Source organism: Carcharodon carcharias, chromosome 1 (genome assembly GCF_017639515.1).
Source record: "Carcharodon carcharias isolate sCarCar2 chromosome 1, sCarCar2.pri, whole genome shotgun sequence".
Taxonomy (NCBI): domain Eukaryota; kingdom Metazoa; phylum Chordata; class Chondrichthyes; order Lamniformes; family Lamnidae; genus Carcharodon; species Carcharodon carcharias.
Window position 1 is genome coordinate 205,493,806 of NC_054467.1, and position 17,370 is coordinate 205,511,175.

The following is a 17,370-nucleotide window of genomic DNA, read 5'->3' on the forward strand; positions in this document are numbered from 1 at the left end:
GACACAAAACGTTTCTTCTGCTTCCCCCTCGTTGGCTTTGGCTGCCTGTGCATAAGTACGGCAGCATTTGGGGCAGGTCCTGTAGAGGTGACCTGCCTCACCACACAGGTTACAGCACTTAGTCTGTTTACAGTCTTTTGTCTGGTGCCCTTTCTGTTTGCAGTTCTTGCAGAGGGCGGTGCTGCAGTTGGCCGCCACATGACCAGACTTGCCGCATGAGCGAAAAAGCTTGGGTTGCCCAGCGTAGACAAGGTAGCCACAGCTTCCCCCGATAGCGAAGCTCAAAGGAGGGTGGAAGCTGGCTCCCTTACTGTCGGTCTTGAGCGAGACCTTAACCTGGCGTTTGCATGTCCAGATCCCCAAAGCGTCTCTAACCTCGGTGCAGCTCCCAACCTTGTTGAAGTACCTGGTGAGGAAGATGAGCGCGTCGGTGACAGGGATGTACGGGTTGTAAAGATGCACTGACACCACCCGGTCCCATTGCAATGGCAGAGCAAAGAGCAGCTCCACCTTCAGGATCTTCATCTCTGGCAGGTCTCTCTTCAGGAACTTGACGCAAGCTGCCACTTGCTTGAACGTCACGTCGAAATATCCAGCGCTGGGGAAGTCTTGCAGGCAGTAGCTTCGAATCCACACACCTTTAACAGGATCCTCTTGGTGAAGAAGGCCCAATCCATAGGTGCTCCTCCTTCACTGCCCTTCACCATGACTCAGATGGTGTTAGGTACCCTATGGTATGGGGTTCGATTGGTTATAGCCATTGCTTCATGACCTTTCCCTGGCAGAAATGTGATCAAGGTCTCTCCCCTGGTGCTTGCTATCTGTGTGGAGAAAAGCGAGATCTGCTTAGCGGATGAGCAGACTGGCCATGGCACCATGGTAGAGGAAGCCATTCAAAGTGGTGGTAGCAAAAAGGAATTTAATGATAGCAGGCGATATTATCGTGAGAGCAATTGACACTGGTCTGAACTGGCAAATGAGGTTAAGGGATAGGTCAATAGAGATTCAGCGGCAGACATTTAAAGGGATATTTATGAATACACCAGAATATACAGAATATATACATTCCAAGGGGAGAGCCCACAATCCGTGGTTAACTAAAAATGTTAAAGACAGTATCAACCTTAAAGAGAAAGCATATCGTTATGCAAAGACGGGTCGCAGGTCAGAAGATTGGGAAGAATATAAAGAACAGCAAAGAATGACAAGAAGATTAATAAGGAGGGAAAAATTAGAATATGAGAGAAAGCTAGTGAGTAATATAAAGATGGATAGTAAGAGTTCTTATGGATATTTAAATAAGAAAAGAGTTAACAAAGTGAGTATTGGTTCTATAGAAAGTGCTTCTGGGGAATTGATCATGAAAAGTAGGGAGATGGCAGATGAATTAAACAAATATTTTGCTACAGTCTTCACTATACAGGACCTGGAAATAGCTGTAAATCAGGAAATGGAAGGGAGGGAGGAATTTGAGAAAATTAAAATCACCAGAGAAGTGATATTGAGCAAATCTTTGGTATTGCGGGCTGACAAATCCCTGGGTCCATTTGGACTTCACCCTAAGGTCTTGAAATAAATAGCTAGTGAGATAGATAATGCACTGGTTTTAATTTTCCAAAATTCACTAAATTTGGGGAAGGTTCCATTAGATTGGGAAATAGCAAATATTATTTATTGATAAAGGGAGGGAGACAGAAAGCAGGGAACTATAGGCCAATTAGCCTAACATCTGTCATAGGGAAAATGTTAGAAGCTATTATTACAGAGGTTATAGCAGGACACTTAGAAAAATTCAAGGCAATCAGCCAGAGTGAACATGGTTTTGTAAAAGTGATATCATGTTTAACCAATTGATTGGAGTTCTTTGAAGGAGCCACATATGCTGCGGATAAAGGGGAACTGGTGGATGTACTTTACTTAGACTTCCAGAAGGAATTTGATAAAGTGCCACATCAAAGGCTATTGCAGAAAATAAAATATTGACATGGATATCAGATTGGCTAGCTAACAGGAAGCAGAGAATTGGCATAAATGGGCCTTTTTCTGGTTAGCAGGATGTGACAAAAGGTGTGCCACAGGGATTAGTGTGGGGGCTCAACTTTTTACAATTTATATAAATGACTTGGATGAAGGGACTGAAAGAATGGTTGCTAAATTTATTAATGGCACAAAGATAGGTCAGAAAATCAATTGTGAAGAGGGTGTAAGGATGCTACAGACGGACATAAATAGGTTAAGTGAGTGGGCAAAGATCTGGCAAATAGAGTATAATGTGGACTAATGTGAAATTGTTCATTTTTGCAGGAAGAATGAAAAATAAACTTATTAACTAAATGGTGAGAGATTGCAGAGTTCTGAGATTCAAAGGGATCTAGGTGTCCTAGTGCATGAATCACAAAAGGTTAGTGTGCAGGTACAGCAGGTAATTAGGAAAGCTAATAGAATGTTGTCATTGTGAGGGGAATTGATTACAAAAGTAGAGAGTTGTACAGGGCATTGATGACACCACATCTGGAGTATTATGTACAGTACTGGTCTCCTTATTCAAAGAAAGCTGTAAATGTGTTAGAAGCAGTTTAGAGAAAGACTAATATCAGGAATGGGCGGGTTGTCTTATGAGTAAAGGCTGGACAGGTTGGGCTTACATCCACTTGAATTTAGAAGGGTTGAACTTGTTATGACACAGCAGTTGGTAAAGGCTGAGTTATTTAAAATCCTAGAGAGAAACTTTAAACAACTGTCATAACCCAAATTTTCAATTGGTAGGTTTGAGGTGCAGCTCTGAATTCAGAAATGAAACCACCAAGCCTCCAGAGGTTTCTTATATAAATTAAATTAAACATTTATTAAGTTAACAACAAATTTAAACACATATACATGTCTACAAATTACTACCATAATAACTTTTAAACAAAACCCCAAATTAATCACTCCCAGGTAATCTTCCCCAAGGCAACAATAACCTCATAGACTTTAAACAGACACCAGGCAAAGCACATATTATCTTACAAATTTAAAATGAGGTTCCTTTCAATTTGTTCCTTCTCAGACACAGTGGTAGGGCTTAAAGGCTGCTTAGACCTCATATGCCTCTAACACACACACAAAACTCTTTTCTGTATATGCTTAGCCTTCCCTTTGAATGTAAATTCTCATTGTATCACCAGGCCCTTTGAACCTCTTCTAACAATAAAACACCTTTCATAGTACCAATTTTATTAGTAATATAAAATATAAAATATGCTCGGTGTCGCCAAGGTAGGTGCAAGATTTCATCCCCAGTCTTTGAATGGTTTATTCAACAAAGTACAAATGTACCCAGTAACTTACTGTTTAACATCTCAAAACTACTATAGATCAGTGCACCCAGAGCTGACTTTAATCCAATTAAGACACACAAACTACACCCACAGACACAGACCCTACCATAAGTCCAATTTTCAATCATTTCCAATAACATTATGTACATTAATATCTTCATGACAAACTGAACAGACTAGAGAAACTGGGCATTATATTAGTTCTCAGAATGGGCAGCTCCCATAGTCCCTGTCCTGAAACCTGAGCAAAGCCTCTAAATTTGTGGAGACTACAAACTGATGATTAATAAAGTAGCTAAGCTAAACAGGCACGGCATTCCAAAAATCAAAGACCTATATGCCAAGCTGGCAGGTGGGACAATGTATACAAAGCTTGACATGAGTCACGGGGGAGAATTTTCTCGCTGTCGGGGGAGCTGAGCGGGAGTGGGCGCGGGCAGGCATGCAGCCGAACACCGCCCGCGATCTGCCGCGTGCCGTCATTTTACATGGGCAGGCCATCCATGGCGTGATGAGCACTTGGAAGCGCTGAGCGCTCCCTGTGCGGGCAGGGAGAGGAGGCTGAGTCAGGGCCTGAGCTCTTTCATGCATGTGCACGAAAGAACGCAGAAATCTCCCTGAGGCACAGAGTGGCCTTGGGGAGTTTAATTTCATTATGAAAAATTTAAATAAAGAAAAAAAAATTCAAACATGCCTCCTCATATAACAGTGCCACATGGGCTGGGACATGTCAATGAATTTTAATTAAAAAATTTATTTGATTTGTAAATCCTTCAGGAAACCTCATCTCACCCGTGGAAGAGGTTTCATGATAAATGTGAAGGCCACCTGGCCTCAACGTTAAGGTTGGACAGGCAGCTCCGCTAATTCTTTTAATTCATTTTTAAATGGTCTTAATAGGCCTTTGACAGTTTGGCGGATGCATAGCTGACTTTGGTGCGTGCCCACCAAACTGAAGATCGAAATGATGCGCGGTGACATTGAGACGCATGCCCGACGTCACTGCACGTTATTTTATGCGTCAGCAAGCGGGGCCCGCTCCCACATGCCGACCAGATGATTCAGGCCATGCCTGTCGACAATTTGAGTTGGACAATGCCTCCTGGTAATTTGTCACAATTAATACCTGCAAAGGGTATTATCAATATATATCAATGCCTTTCGGTGTCTCCTCCACTTGTGCCATCTTTCAGAGAACAATGGGAAGCTTACTTCAGGGACTGCCCCAGGTTGAAATCTATTTATACAATGTATTAGTGATAGGATTCACTGAAAAAGAGAATTTGGCAAACTTAGAAGAAGTCTTAAAGCATTGCTTGCAAGCTGTATGCATTTAAAAAAATAAAAATGCTCGTTCCAAGTGAGGGAGTTAATCTATTTGGGTGACCGGATAGATTCACAGGGCCTCCACTTAGTTGAGGAGAAAATGAGAGTCATAAGAAAGACACATGTGCCAAAGAATGCTTCAGATCTCAAATCATTCCCAGGAATAATCAACTATTACCCAATTTGTCTATAGTGCTGGCCCCCTGCATTCTCTCCTCAAAAAGAGGCAACTTTGGTCTTGGGAGGCGCCCCAGAAAGAAGCTTTCATAAAGGTGAAACAATTGTTGCACTCGTCCAATCTATTAGTGCACTATGACCGGACAAAAGAATAGGTGCTGACATGTGATGCATCTTCCTGCAGTGCTCTCTCTTCGGATGGACAACAGCATGGAATGGCCAATAGGTTACATATCAAGAACACTCACTACAGCGGAAAATGGATACTTGTAGATAGAAAAATAAGGCCTGTCTATCATCATTGGTGTCAAGAACTTTCACCAGCGCGTACACAGGCACCATGTTACAATTGTTTTAGACTACAAACCATTGCTAGGATTGTTCAGTGAGGACAAGGCTATACCACCCATAGCCACAGCAATAATACAACGATGGGCTTTAATTCTGGCAGCATACAAAAACACTGTTGTACATAGGCCTAGCCCTGGCAATCAAATCACAAATGCCAATGGCCTTAGCCATTTGCCTTTACAAGAAAATGATGAGGACATCCCAGGTCCACAGGAACTTGTTTTACTATTAAATTTCTTAGATTCCTTGCCGGTATGTGCTCAACAGATCAGAGACTGGGCAAGTCAGGACCCAACCCTTTCTCAAGTACGAGAACAAGTACTATATGGTTGGTCACATAAGCCTGTATCTGATTAAATTAAATCATACTTCAACAGAAGACATGAAATCTTCTTTTCTTATCGTGTCCACGGACAGTCTATACATGGCCCAGCCAAAACTGCACACATTTTTGTGCCTTGTTGTTGAATTCGGCAAGATCTGCAAAAATGCAGGGTTCCTCTAGCGATAGACATCGCAGGAGATGTTGCATAGTCTGTGGCTTAGTTCCACAGTCACAGGTTGTCAGGCAGGTTGTATATTCCCTTTTGCTTAGTGACACCTTTGAACGACCTACACCAGTCCTAAGTCTGTTAAGGCACTTCCAGGTTGCCCAATTGCAATTAGCTCCTGGGGGAAGGCTTTCATCTGGTAGAATTTCCTTCGCTGGGGGTTATTCGAGACTTGCCAGCCGATCTTTCCACAAGGCGATGTGGGCTTCAGATGGGTTTGATTATAATGGAACAACACTGTTCATGAAGCTCTTCCTTGACTTTAGGTGGCTGGGTTTAGGTGTATGACCATGTTGAGGGTGCCTCTCATCTGATGTTTGACCGAGTTGCTCTTTCTCGCTGGCTACCGTTCTTCTTATATCAGGGGGAGCGATACTCACCAGGATATATAGGCTGTTGATGTTTGTTGGTTTTAAACAATCTATGATAAGTCAGCAGCTTGCATTCAGAATGGCATGAAATGACCAGCCAGGATGGCATCTTATTGTGGGTAACACAAGTGGTAGTTCCTCCAAAGAGAAGGGAGCCACTTTTAGTTGAACTACACAGCGCACATCCAGGAATTCCCGAATGAAGACCTTAGCATTTAGCTATCGATGGTGGCCTGGGATGGATGGCGGAATAGAGAGTTTAGTAAATCACTGTGTGCAATGTCAGTAACTGCAAAAGTTGCCAGTGACAGCTCCGTTACACCCATGGGAGTAGGCAGGTAGACCCTGGGTGTGGTTACACTTGACTACATTGGACCTTTCCTGGGAATAATGCTTCTGCTCATTGTCGATGCCCATTCAAAATGATTGGACATATATGAGGTTAAGTCACCAATGTCGGCCGCTACAATTGAGAGACTACGTCAGAGTTTTGCTATTCACGGGCTACCAGAAGTAGTAATTTCCAATAATGTCATGGCAGTAATGAGTGCTGAGCTTCAACGGTTTATCAGCTTCAACCGTATCACTCATGTGAAAATTGCACCGTACCACCCCTCCTCAAATGGACTGGCCAAAAGGACGGTTCAAATGTTCAAGGCAGACATGAAAATGTTAACTGGCAATTCCTTAGCAACCAAGCCAGCACGCTTTATTTTTCATTATAAACTACCCCTCACACAACAACAGGTGTCACACCTGCGGAGTTAATGTTGAAATGCTGTCTCAGAATGAGATTGATCTTAATAATGCCAAATGTAGAGGCGGAAAGGAGTCAGAGAAGCCAGAAAACTAGACATGGCTGGCATAGCCATGGGAGAGCCAGTATACATGAAAATCTTCGGGGAAGGACCAAAGTGATTACCGGGTGAAATAAATGAAGTGACTGGACCTTTATCTTACTGCATGGAGGTGGAAGGCTGGATCATTCATAAACATGTGGACCATTTAAGGGGGAGAGAGACAAATCACCAAGATTTGCTTCCACCAGTGATCATGACTGGGTCTGTGTTTCCTGTTGAGGATATTCAACCCAGGACTGACATGTTTGATGTTCCTGTAAGAGTTGAGGAGTTGCAAGTGCCCACAGGAGCACCTGATGTTCAGTCAACTCCGGAAAAGGAGGTTCCTGACAAAAGATCTGAAATTGTGGAACTGCAATGTTCCACACGTACCACCTGAAAGACTGAACTTGTAAATTCCTTACTCAGTGTAAATGTTATGTTGTCTTGAAAAATATGTACTTGTAAATATAATATGAAAAGCTGAGTTAAAGGGGGAAGAATGTAATACTTATGGTTTTATTTAGTGTGTAATGTACCTTTAAGAACAGTATTTGTTAAGGAAGATCACATGATCTGTAGGAGAGGTAGAGTTGGAGTTGAAAGCACAAGTGTAGTTGCTGCTGAGTGTTTTGTAAATAAATTTAATGTTTCCACTCAAGAAGTGTCTGCAGATCAACTCTATCATTTATAGCACAACTCGGCTACCCTACAACTAACTTCAAAATTAATAATCTCTGGATTATTACCTAAGACGCATGCAAATTGGCATAGGGCAATTAAGATTAGGGAAATAAATGCGTGGGTCATGGTGTAGTGGGGTAACATAGTAGCCTGGATAGGAGATTGGCTGGCTGGAGAAAACAGAGAGAATGCATTGTTGGCTCTTTTATTGATTGGCAGGATGGGGTGGAGTCCTGCAGGAGTCTGCGCTGAGGCCTCAACTTTTTACAATTTTTAGCAATTACTTAGATGAGAGGCGTGAAGGCATGGTAGCTAAATTTTCAGATGAAACAAGGATAGGTTGTAAAGTATGTTGTGAAGAGGACATAAGAAGGTTGCAGACGGATATACATAGGTTGAGTGACTGAGCAAAAATCTGGCAAATGGAGTATAATATGGAAGATGTAAAGTTATTTACTTTGGCAGGAAGAATAAAAAAGCAGGGTATTACTTAAACAGAGAATGGCCGCAGAATTCCAAGGTGCAGGGGGATCTAGGGGTTCTAGTGCATGAGTCATAAAAAGTTAGTATGCAGGTACAGCAAGTAATTAATAAGTTTAATGGGATGCTAATCTTTATTACGGGAGAAATTGAACATAAAAGTAAGGGTGTTATGCTTCAGTTACACAGGGCATTGGTGAGACCACATCTTGAATAGTGTGTGCAATTTTGGTCTCCTTATTTATGGATGGATGTAAATGCATTAGTTCAGAGGAGGTTGACTAGAATGATACCTGGAATGAGTGTGTTGTGTCATGAGAAAAGGTTGGACAGACTAGGCTTGTTTCCACTGGAGTTTAGAAGAGTGAGGGGTGACTTTATTGAAGTATATAAGATCCTGAACAGTCTCGATAAGGTGGGCATGGAAAGGATGTTTACTCTTGTGGGTGAGTCTAGAACTATGGGACACTGTTTTAAAATTAGGGATCACTCTTTTAGGATTGAGATGAGGAGAATTTTTTCCTTCAGATGCTTTAGCGACTTTGAACTCTCTGTCTCAGAAGGTGATGACAGCAGAGTCATCGAATATTTTTAAGGCAGAGGTAGATAGCTTCTTCTTAGGCATGGGAATCAAAGGTTATCAGGGTTAGATGGGAATGTGGAGGTTGAAACACAGACACACCAGCCATGATTTTATTGAATGATGGATCAGGCTTGAAGGACTGAATGGCCTATTTCAGGCCCTATTTTGTATGTTTCATATGTTCATAGCCAAACTGTTCCAGTATAGTTACAACACTGGCTTCTACCCGGCAATGTAGAAAATTGCCTAGATATATGCTGTCCACAAAGAGCCAGACAAATCCAACCTAGCCAACTACTGGGCTATCAATCCACTCTGGATCATCAGTAAAGTGATGGAAGGGTCATTGACAGTTCTGTCAAGCAGCACTTACTCAGCAATAACCTGCTCACTGGTATTCAGTCTGGTTCCTCCAGGGCCACTAAGCTTCTCACCTCATTACATACTTGGTCCAAACATGGACAAAAGAGCTTAACTCAAGAGATGAGGTGAGGGTAACTATCCTTGACATCAAGGCCACATTTGTATGAATATGGCGCCAAGGAGCTTAGCAAAACTGAAGTCAATGTGAATCAGGGGGAAAACTCTCTGCTGGTTGGTGTCATACCTAGCACAAAGGTAGATGGTTGTGGTTGCTGGACGTGAATTATTTCAGTTCTGGGACATCACTATAGAAGATTCTCAGGGCAGTGACCTAGGCCCAAACATCTTAAGCTGCTTCATCAATGACCTTCCCTCCATCATAAAGTCAGATGTTCACTGATGATTGCACAATGTTCAGCACCATTCATGTCTCCTCAGACACTGACGCAGTCTGTGCCCAAATACAGCAAGACCTGGATAACATTTAGGAGAATCTAACCATCTCGCTCTTGACAAACAATGGCATTACCTACTATCAACATGCTGTGGATTACCAAAAACTGAACTGGACCAGCTGTAAACACTGTGGGTACAAGAACAGATCAGAGTCTGTGATTTTGCAGCATGTAACTCACTTCCTGACTCCCCAAAGTCTGTCCACCATCTACAGTTAGGCTCAAGTCAGGAGTGTGTTGGTATTCTCTCTCCTTGCCTGGATGAATGCAGCTCCAACAACATTCAAGATCTTGACACCATCCAGGACAAAGTGCTTAATTGTCACCCCATCCATCTCCTTAAACATTCACTCCCTCCACCAGTGAAGGACAATGGCATCAATTTGCACCATCTACAAGATGCACTGCTGCAACTCACCAAGACTCTTTCAACAGCACCCACCAAACTCTACCACCTAGAAGGAGAAGTGCAGCTGGTGCATGAGAACACCATCTGCAAGTTTCTCTTGAAGCCACACACCATCCTGATTGGAATTATATCACCATTACTACACTGGCACTGACTCAAAATCCTGGAACTCCCTCCCCAACAACACTGTGAGTGTACCTACATCACATGGAGTGCAGCAGTTCAAGAAGGCAGCTGACCACCACCCCCTCAAGTGAAATTAGGGATTGGAAATAAATACTAGCCTAGCCAGTGTTGCTCATACCCTATTAAGAATAAATAATAGACTGAAAGTAGCCAATGGCATTAAAAAACAGTTTTGTGTGGTGATTTTGAGTTCCACTGGCATGGTATAACCGTCTGATCCAGCAGATATCAAATCACTATCAAAGTCAATCTTTATTGCCTATCCTTAGTTGCCCTTATACAACTGAGCGGCTTGCTAGGCCACTTAAGAGTCACCCATTTTGCTGTGGGACTGCAAGTCATATCTAGGCCAATCCAGGTAAGGATAGCAGGTTTCCTTCCAGAAAGGACGTTATTGAACCAAGATGCTTTTTACGACAATCCAATCGTTCACTTTTACTGATATTGACTCATCATCCAGATTATTTATTTTAAAACGGAATTCCAATTCTCAAACTGCCACAGTAGGAATTGAGATCCTGTTCAGATTGATTATTCCAAGCTTCTGGATTACTTGTTCTGTAACATAAAAATTTCACTATTATTTTTCTGCATTGTAGTGGTTGCTGAGACAACTGCTGCTGTCCTACAAGTCTTACTCCACTCAGAAGAAGCAAGGATGGTTCCAAAATTTCTGACTGTGTGATTTGAAAGCTGGAAGAATTCCTGCATTCAGGCAGCAAACTACCTGTGCTTTAATTAGCCGCAGCTGAGACCCTCACTACACCCCCTGCCCGCCACACAAATTATATTTTTCAGGAGCCCTCAGATACCCATCCTGTGCCAGTTTCCCTGGCACATCTAAGAATGGGTGGGCTATATGTGAATTGCAGTTACAATGCATTGGGCGGGGTGGGCGGGAAGAGGAGATTCGGTGTGGTAGTGGAGTGTTGTGGTCAGCGGAATATTATCAGACTATATTTTTCCTTTTAATCAGGACCTTACTTGCATGGGGAAGTGCTGGATTTGCAGCCAGAGAAAGATCAGTCAAAATGGTGGGCATGGGAAGGGTGCACAGTAAGGCTGGAGAAACGGGAGATGTAGTTTTACCCCTGTGCTCTCACCATTCCCTACAAATAGGCTGGCCTAAAATTGAGAGGGGATTTTCAAGACCAAGACTAAGAGCAACTTTTTGTTGGGGAAGGTTATCAAGGACCATGGAAAAAAGTTGATCAGCCACAATTGAACTGAAGAGCAGAAGAAGCTCAAAGGGCTGAATGGCCTACTCCTATTCTACTCTTATTATAAAAGGACAGAATGCAAACAAAACTACTTCCAGGTCCATGCTCAATTCCTCACTGCCATAAATACTTCTAAAACATTGGTTCTCAAACTAGGGTCCTCGAACATGTGGGAGCCCTGAAAGACTTTCTGTGGGTTCTGAAATAATCTGACTAGTGGGTAAGAGGGAGAGGGAGAAAAATACAAAGGGGGTGGGAGGGAGCGGGGAAAGAGAAGAAAAAATAGCAAACTGCCTGCTTTGTGTAAGATAATAGGAGTCAGAGTTAGTCCCACACAGGTAGCTGACAAAACATTCAACCCTGAAGATCCGGAATGCATCCCCGTCTTTGTGGTGCATCAGCTGCTCTGCTTTTCAGTGGTGAGGTTTGATGTGAAGGTAGATGTGAGACCAGCTTCTGCAATGATACTAGATTGCATTCAATTTGGAGCCAAGCAGAAAGCAATTGCTATTATATTGCTGTCTGAACTGTATTTCCAGCATTTTCTGTTTATATTAATCTCTAGTTGATTTGATACTTGTAATCATGGAAAAGCTGTTGGTTTGGCTTCCTTAAATCATCCACCATGTTGCAATAATTTGAATTCCTTGCATGATTAAATAACACTGAGAAACTGGGCTGGATTTGCACAGGTCTATGAAATATTCCTGAGAAAGTCACATTCAAGTGAGTGCACTATTGTAAATGCAGGGAAGCAAACTCATATGTTTATGGAAAAAGATTTAAAAAAAACATTAACACTGAAGCCAAACATCAAAATAGGGTGATACTCTGGTTAATACTGATTTGGCCAACAGCCATTTGTATTGTGCGTGATCTGTGCACAGATTGTGCATGTGTGCAATTGACAGGTGATCTTGAGCCATATTAAAAGTAGCGGAGTTGGCAAATACAATAATGCTGGTGAAGCCACGCTTATCTTTTATATCTGATAATGCCTTGTGTGTTTCATCACTGTCTAATTCAGTGAAACAGTCCTCAAACTGGTCCTCCAAGTAATTACATTTTTCTTAATACAACCTTTACAGCAGAACTTTCATATTGTGGGTATCATGTAATGTCGTAATTTAGTGAATCCATTTGAAAAGGGGTCCTTCAACTAAAAATGTTTGAGAATCAAGGTTCTAATGAACAAACCAATTGAACATTTGTATTCAATACATGATATTTTCAATGTCCCATTAGAATTGCAACAACTGTCCTTCATAAAGCATTTGATCATTTATTCCTATAATCCCTCAAACCTTCAGTTCTTTTTATAACGGGGTATCTATGCAGTTTACTTCGACAAGTTGATTGACATTGCATTAATTAACCTTGGTGTGAATCTACAATTCTATGTGAAAAATAAACCTAATCTCTAGTCTCATTCGGGAATAAATGTTTTTGTTTTCGTGGTGTCTACTTCTGCTACGAGAACTTAAGTAGATTTACCTGCTTTATCAATATTATCTATTTTCTTTAGAATCTTAGATGCTTTGAAAACATCTGGCCATTGTGAGGCAGTCATTAATAAAGCAAACTGAGTGCTGGAACTTTGGAAAATACATTAGATTGCAAGTTAGGATAGCATTGTATATGTTGACAGGGACTTGCGGCAGTTGCAGGGCAGCTAGGTTCCCACATTCATTAGGTGGGAGAGGAAATTGACAACAGGACCTACTCATAGCAAAACTGGTTTAGCTTCCAATGAACCATGCTAACCTTTGCATGCATGGCAGCTGACCCCATTGTAAAACACAACACCAGATGAGGACATTAGGGCATGGATGCCTGGAAGTCTATTGTTGTTTCACATCCACTACCTCCATGAAGCTTCAGCATAATGGAACAACTAAAAAAAGGCTATGATTGTGAGCAATGTTTGGAATTGTGCTGCCTGGAAGTTTAGTGAGTATTCTTAATGGAGTTGTGACCTTCCAAGAAATATATGCTAAAGTGAGAATCATGCTCACTATCAACTTGTTTCTCATTGAAATATGCCTTCTTTATTTGCAGGTTGGCACAGGGAAACTGATTTACTGCATTGACTTGGGCACAGCTAGAAACCATGATTTTACATGAGTGCAGTACAAGTGCAATGCACCCCCCCGCCCCCCCCCCCACTCCCTTCCCACACAAATCCCTCCACCCACACCACCTTCCTCTCCCACCCAGTTTAGGTGCAAGTTCCACAGCAAAACCTTCAACATTTTAATATAGAAGGAATAAGTGTTTTCCATGTACCTTTACTGTGGGTTGCTCCTGCCACAACTTTAATAAATTAAGGGCTCAGAATGTACTCTGGGTGGGGGTTTTCAATGCACATCATCAAGAGTGGCTCAGTGGCAACATTACTGACCAAGCTGGCTGAATCCTGAAGGACATATCTGCCAGACTAAGCCTGTGACAAGTGAGGAGAGAACAAACACAAAGTAAAAACCTCACAGTGTTGCAGATACATTGGTCAAATTTGGGATGTTTGCTAATGCTTACATACAATGTTTAGTACTATTCACAACTCCTCAGATACTGAAGCAATCCATATGCATATGCAGTAAGACCTAGACAACAGACAGGTTTCAGTTAAGAAATGTGAAGCGACATTCATGCCACACAAGTGCCAGGCAATGACCATCTCCAACAAAAGAGAATCCAGCCATCTCCCCTGGCTTTATCATTGCTGATCCCTCAGCCGTCAACATTCTGGAGTTTACCATTGAGCAGACACTAAACTGGACCAACCAGATAAATACTGTGGCTACAGGAATGGGTCAGAGGCTGCGAATTCTGCCGCTGGTAACTCCTGACTCCCCAAAGCCTGCCTACCATCTACAAGGCACAAGTTAGGAGTGTGATGGAATACTCTCCACTTGCCTAAATGGATGCAGCTCTAATAACACTCAAGAAGCTCGGCGCCATCCAGGAAAAAGCAGCCCACTTGATCAATGCCTCATCCAATAACTTAAACATTAACTCCCTCCACCACTGATGCACAGTGGCAACAATGTGTGCCGTCCAGAATATGTTCTGCAGCAACTCAGAGCCCCAAGACCCTTTCAACAGTACCTTCCAAACTTGTGACCTCTACCACCTGAAAAAACAAAGGCAGCAGACATATGGGAACACCATGACCTGCAAGTACCTCTCCAAGCCACACACCATCTTGACTTGGAACTATAACCTTCATTCTTTCACTGGTGCCGGGTCACAAACCCGGGACATCCTTCCTAACAGCATTGTGGGTGCAACTACACTGGATGGGTTGCAGTGGTTCAAAATGCAGTTCGCCATTGCCTCTCAAGGGCAATTAGGGATGAGTAACAAATGCTGGCATTGCCAGCGACACTCATATCCCATGAAGGAAGAAACAAAAAAAAAATTCCCCTTTTAGGGTGAGCAGCAGCCCTTTAAAAAATACTCCTCTGTTTGGTTTTGCGATTCTAAGTGCTGCAGGCCAAATTCTGATTCATCTAATCACAATAAGGTGTTGACCTTATATCGGAAAATTGTGATCACTTGTCTCCACCCACTCTATTGGCAAAGGTATGTTTAAGCATATATCCATTTCTGTTGAGATTGGAATATTGAACGTCATTTAATGCTGTTCCTTCACTGTCGCCGGGTTAAAATCCTGGAACTCCCTCCCTCACAGCACTGTGGGTGTACCTACACCATACAGACTGCAGCAGTTCAAGAAGGCAGCTCACCACCACCTTCTCAAGGGCAACTAGGGATGGGCAATAAATGCTGGCCCAACTAGCGAAGCCCACATCCTGTGAATGAATAAAAAACAAACCCTGTTGGGTTTTCCAACACCCTACATGGGGTGGGATCCCTTGTTCACGGGCACTCTGTGCTCAATCGAGGTACCCAGCACCTGGAAGGGGGGCCTCATTTATGACCATCTCTCCGTGACTTATATCCCATCCACACTTGCCTCTCTTCAGAAATTCATCAGTGATCCCTGGTGTAGACACCACTCTGGTGCTGCCAGTTCTGGAGAGCTGCTGCCCTGATTGCTGGCTGCTCTTGGGGGTGAGTTTTCCACCCTACCCGGGGCTTAATCTGACAGGAGGCCTGATGCTGTCTAGGTTAAGTGACTGATTGGAATACAATAACATCAGATCTCCCAAAGAAATGTGATGCAGCGTTCCCACCAGTTCTCCAACTGGTGGGCAAGATCCCCATCACCCAGATTAAATCCTGGTCATCAGACCCTATTTATTAAATTGGTTTCAGTACCAATGAGTGTGTATGTATGTGTATGGTGGCGAGCGGTTGTTGGGGTTGTGGGTAGGAACGTGGGCAAGTGGTCTGTTCTACCATGTTAATATCCGAGCAGTGAGGTTGTAATACCCTCAATGTCTGTTCTTATGACTGCTTACCATTTGCAGTTGTGTCAATGAGGATGAATATAGTGTGAAGCATGAATAATTGAACTGGGGACAACATTTCTTTTCTCAGAAAAGAATCATGAATCTCAGTTTAAAACTGAGATCCGTCATCCTATGCGCACATTATTGAGTCAGTGATTAATCAGTAACCACAATGTGAGGAAAGATCTATTAATCCATATGAGACTTGAGAAGAAGTGATTTAAAATCCTAAAGAATTATCTGAGCTGTTTGCTATTGATCGAGACAGGGACTCTCTGTGAAAAGGGTGACAGATGCAAATTCAGCCAAAGAAGTGAAACTTCATTCCTTAAGGAAGAACCAAAAAATGGTTCATCCAGAACTACAAACAGTAATTTAATGTATTTCTTATTTGAAGTCATCAGCACTGAAGCTACTGAGACATGCCTGAACAGTAGAGAAAGGTCTCTTCAGAGCAGTTTTACATCTCTCACACAGATACCATGGCAGAGTGAACAAGAAACTGTTCAAATAGTTCAGTCTTAATAACCTGCAATAGTAGCCAATTTAATTTCAAACAAATCTATCAGTTTGCAACAGTGATGGCCTCAACATTCAGAAACTGGTGATTCTCTTGCTGAGACGGCATACATTCAGATCTTCCAGAGCTACTGATGCCCCGAAATTATTCCAGAATGAGGAGTCCTGATGATGCCTAAACCTACTATCAAGTAACACTGAATATTTCCTTCATCTACTCATTGTATGGCAGGCTGCAGTGAAAACCTGGGGCCAGCTTTTCATCTCATCGGATGTGGCCCAATCGAGGACAAGATCCCAAATGAACCAGGAACAACATCTAAGAATGATAGTCCCACAGATCACCGTGAGAAGCAAAAGAAACCTCCAGATAAGGTTACCATCACAAGATTTGGGCATACAAGTGAAATATCTTCATGTTTTAGAGATAGATACATCTGTTCTATGCAATTGTGTAATGGTAACTAAACATGAACATGTATGTAAATAGATATACTTCTTTGGAAGTGAGGAAAAATATGTTCAAAAAGAAAGGTGGATGTTGTAGTATGCCTTTAAGGATGTGAGTATACATCACAAGAAGGGAGATGATGTATGTATGTATGTATGTCTTCCAATTTTAGTTTCACTTCTGCTTTAAGCAGCAAAGCAGACAACACAGCTCCAAGTTCTCCAAGCTTCACAACAATGTAAGACTGTTCTCACGTGCCTCATCTTAATAAATGAACCTACAATGTGTTTACACAATTCCTTATAAGGGATTGGCACCTTTTTTCTTATGCAGCAAATAAACTCAAGGACTTATAACAATATAAGAATATGACAGATATTATACTTATCACATGAATTCAGTGGGGCACCATGTCATTGAAGGGAAGGATGAGCAATAGCAGATGACATTCCCTCAGGCGGGAGTTGGGGGGGTGCATCATATAAGGCAAAATTTCAGGTCACACCTGTGCTTTATACAGCAGGTATACCATCCCAAACACAGCAATCTGAGACTGGCAGATACGTATTGCCTTAGCAGGCTATGGTTAATCAGGAAGCTTGTGGCAGTTCTGTACTGCCTACTTATAGACTCATAGACATTTGCAGCACAGAATAAGGCCATTCAG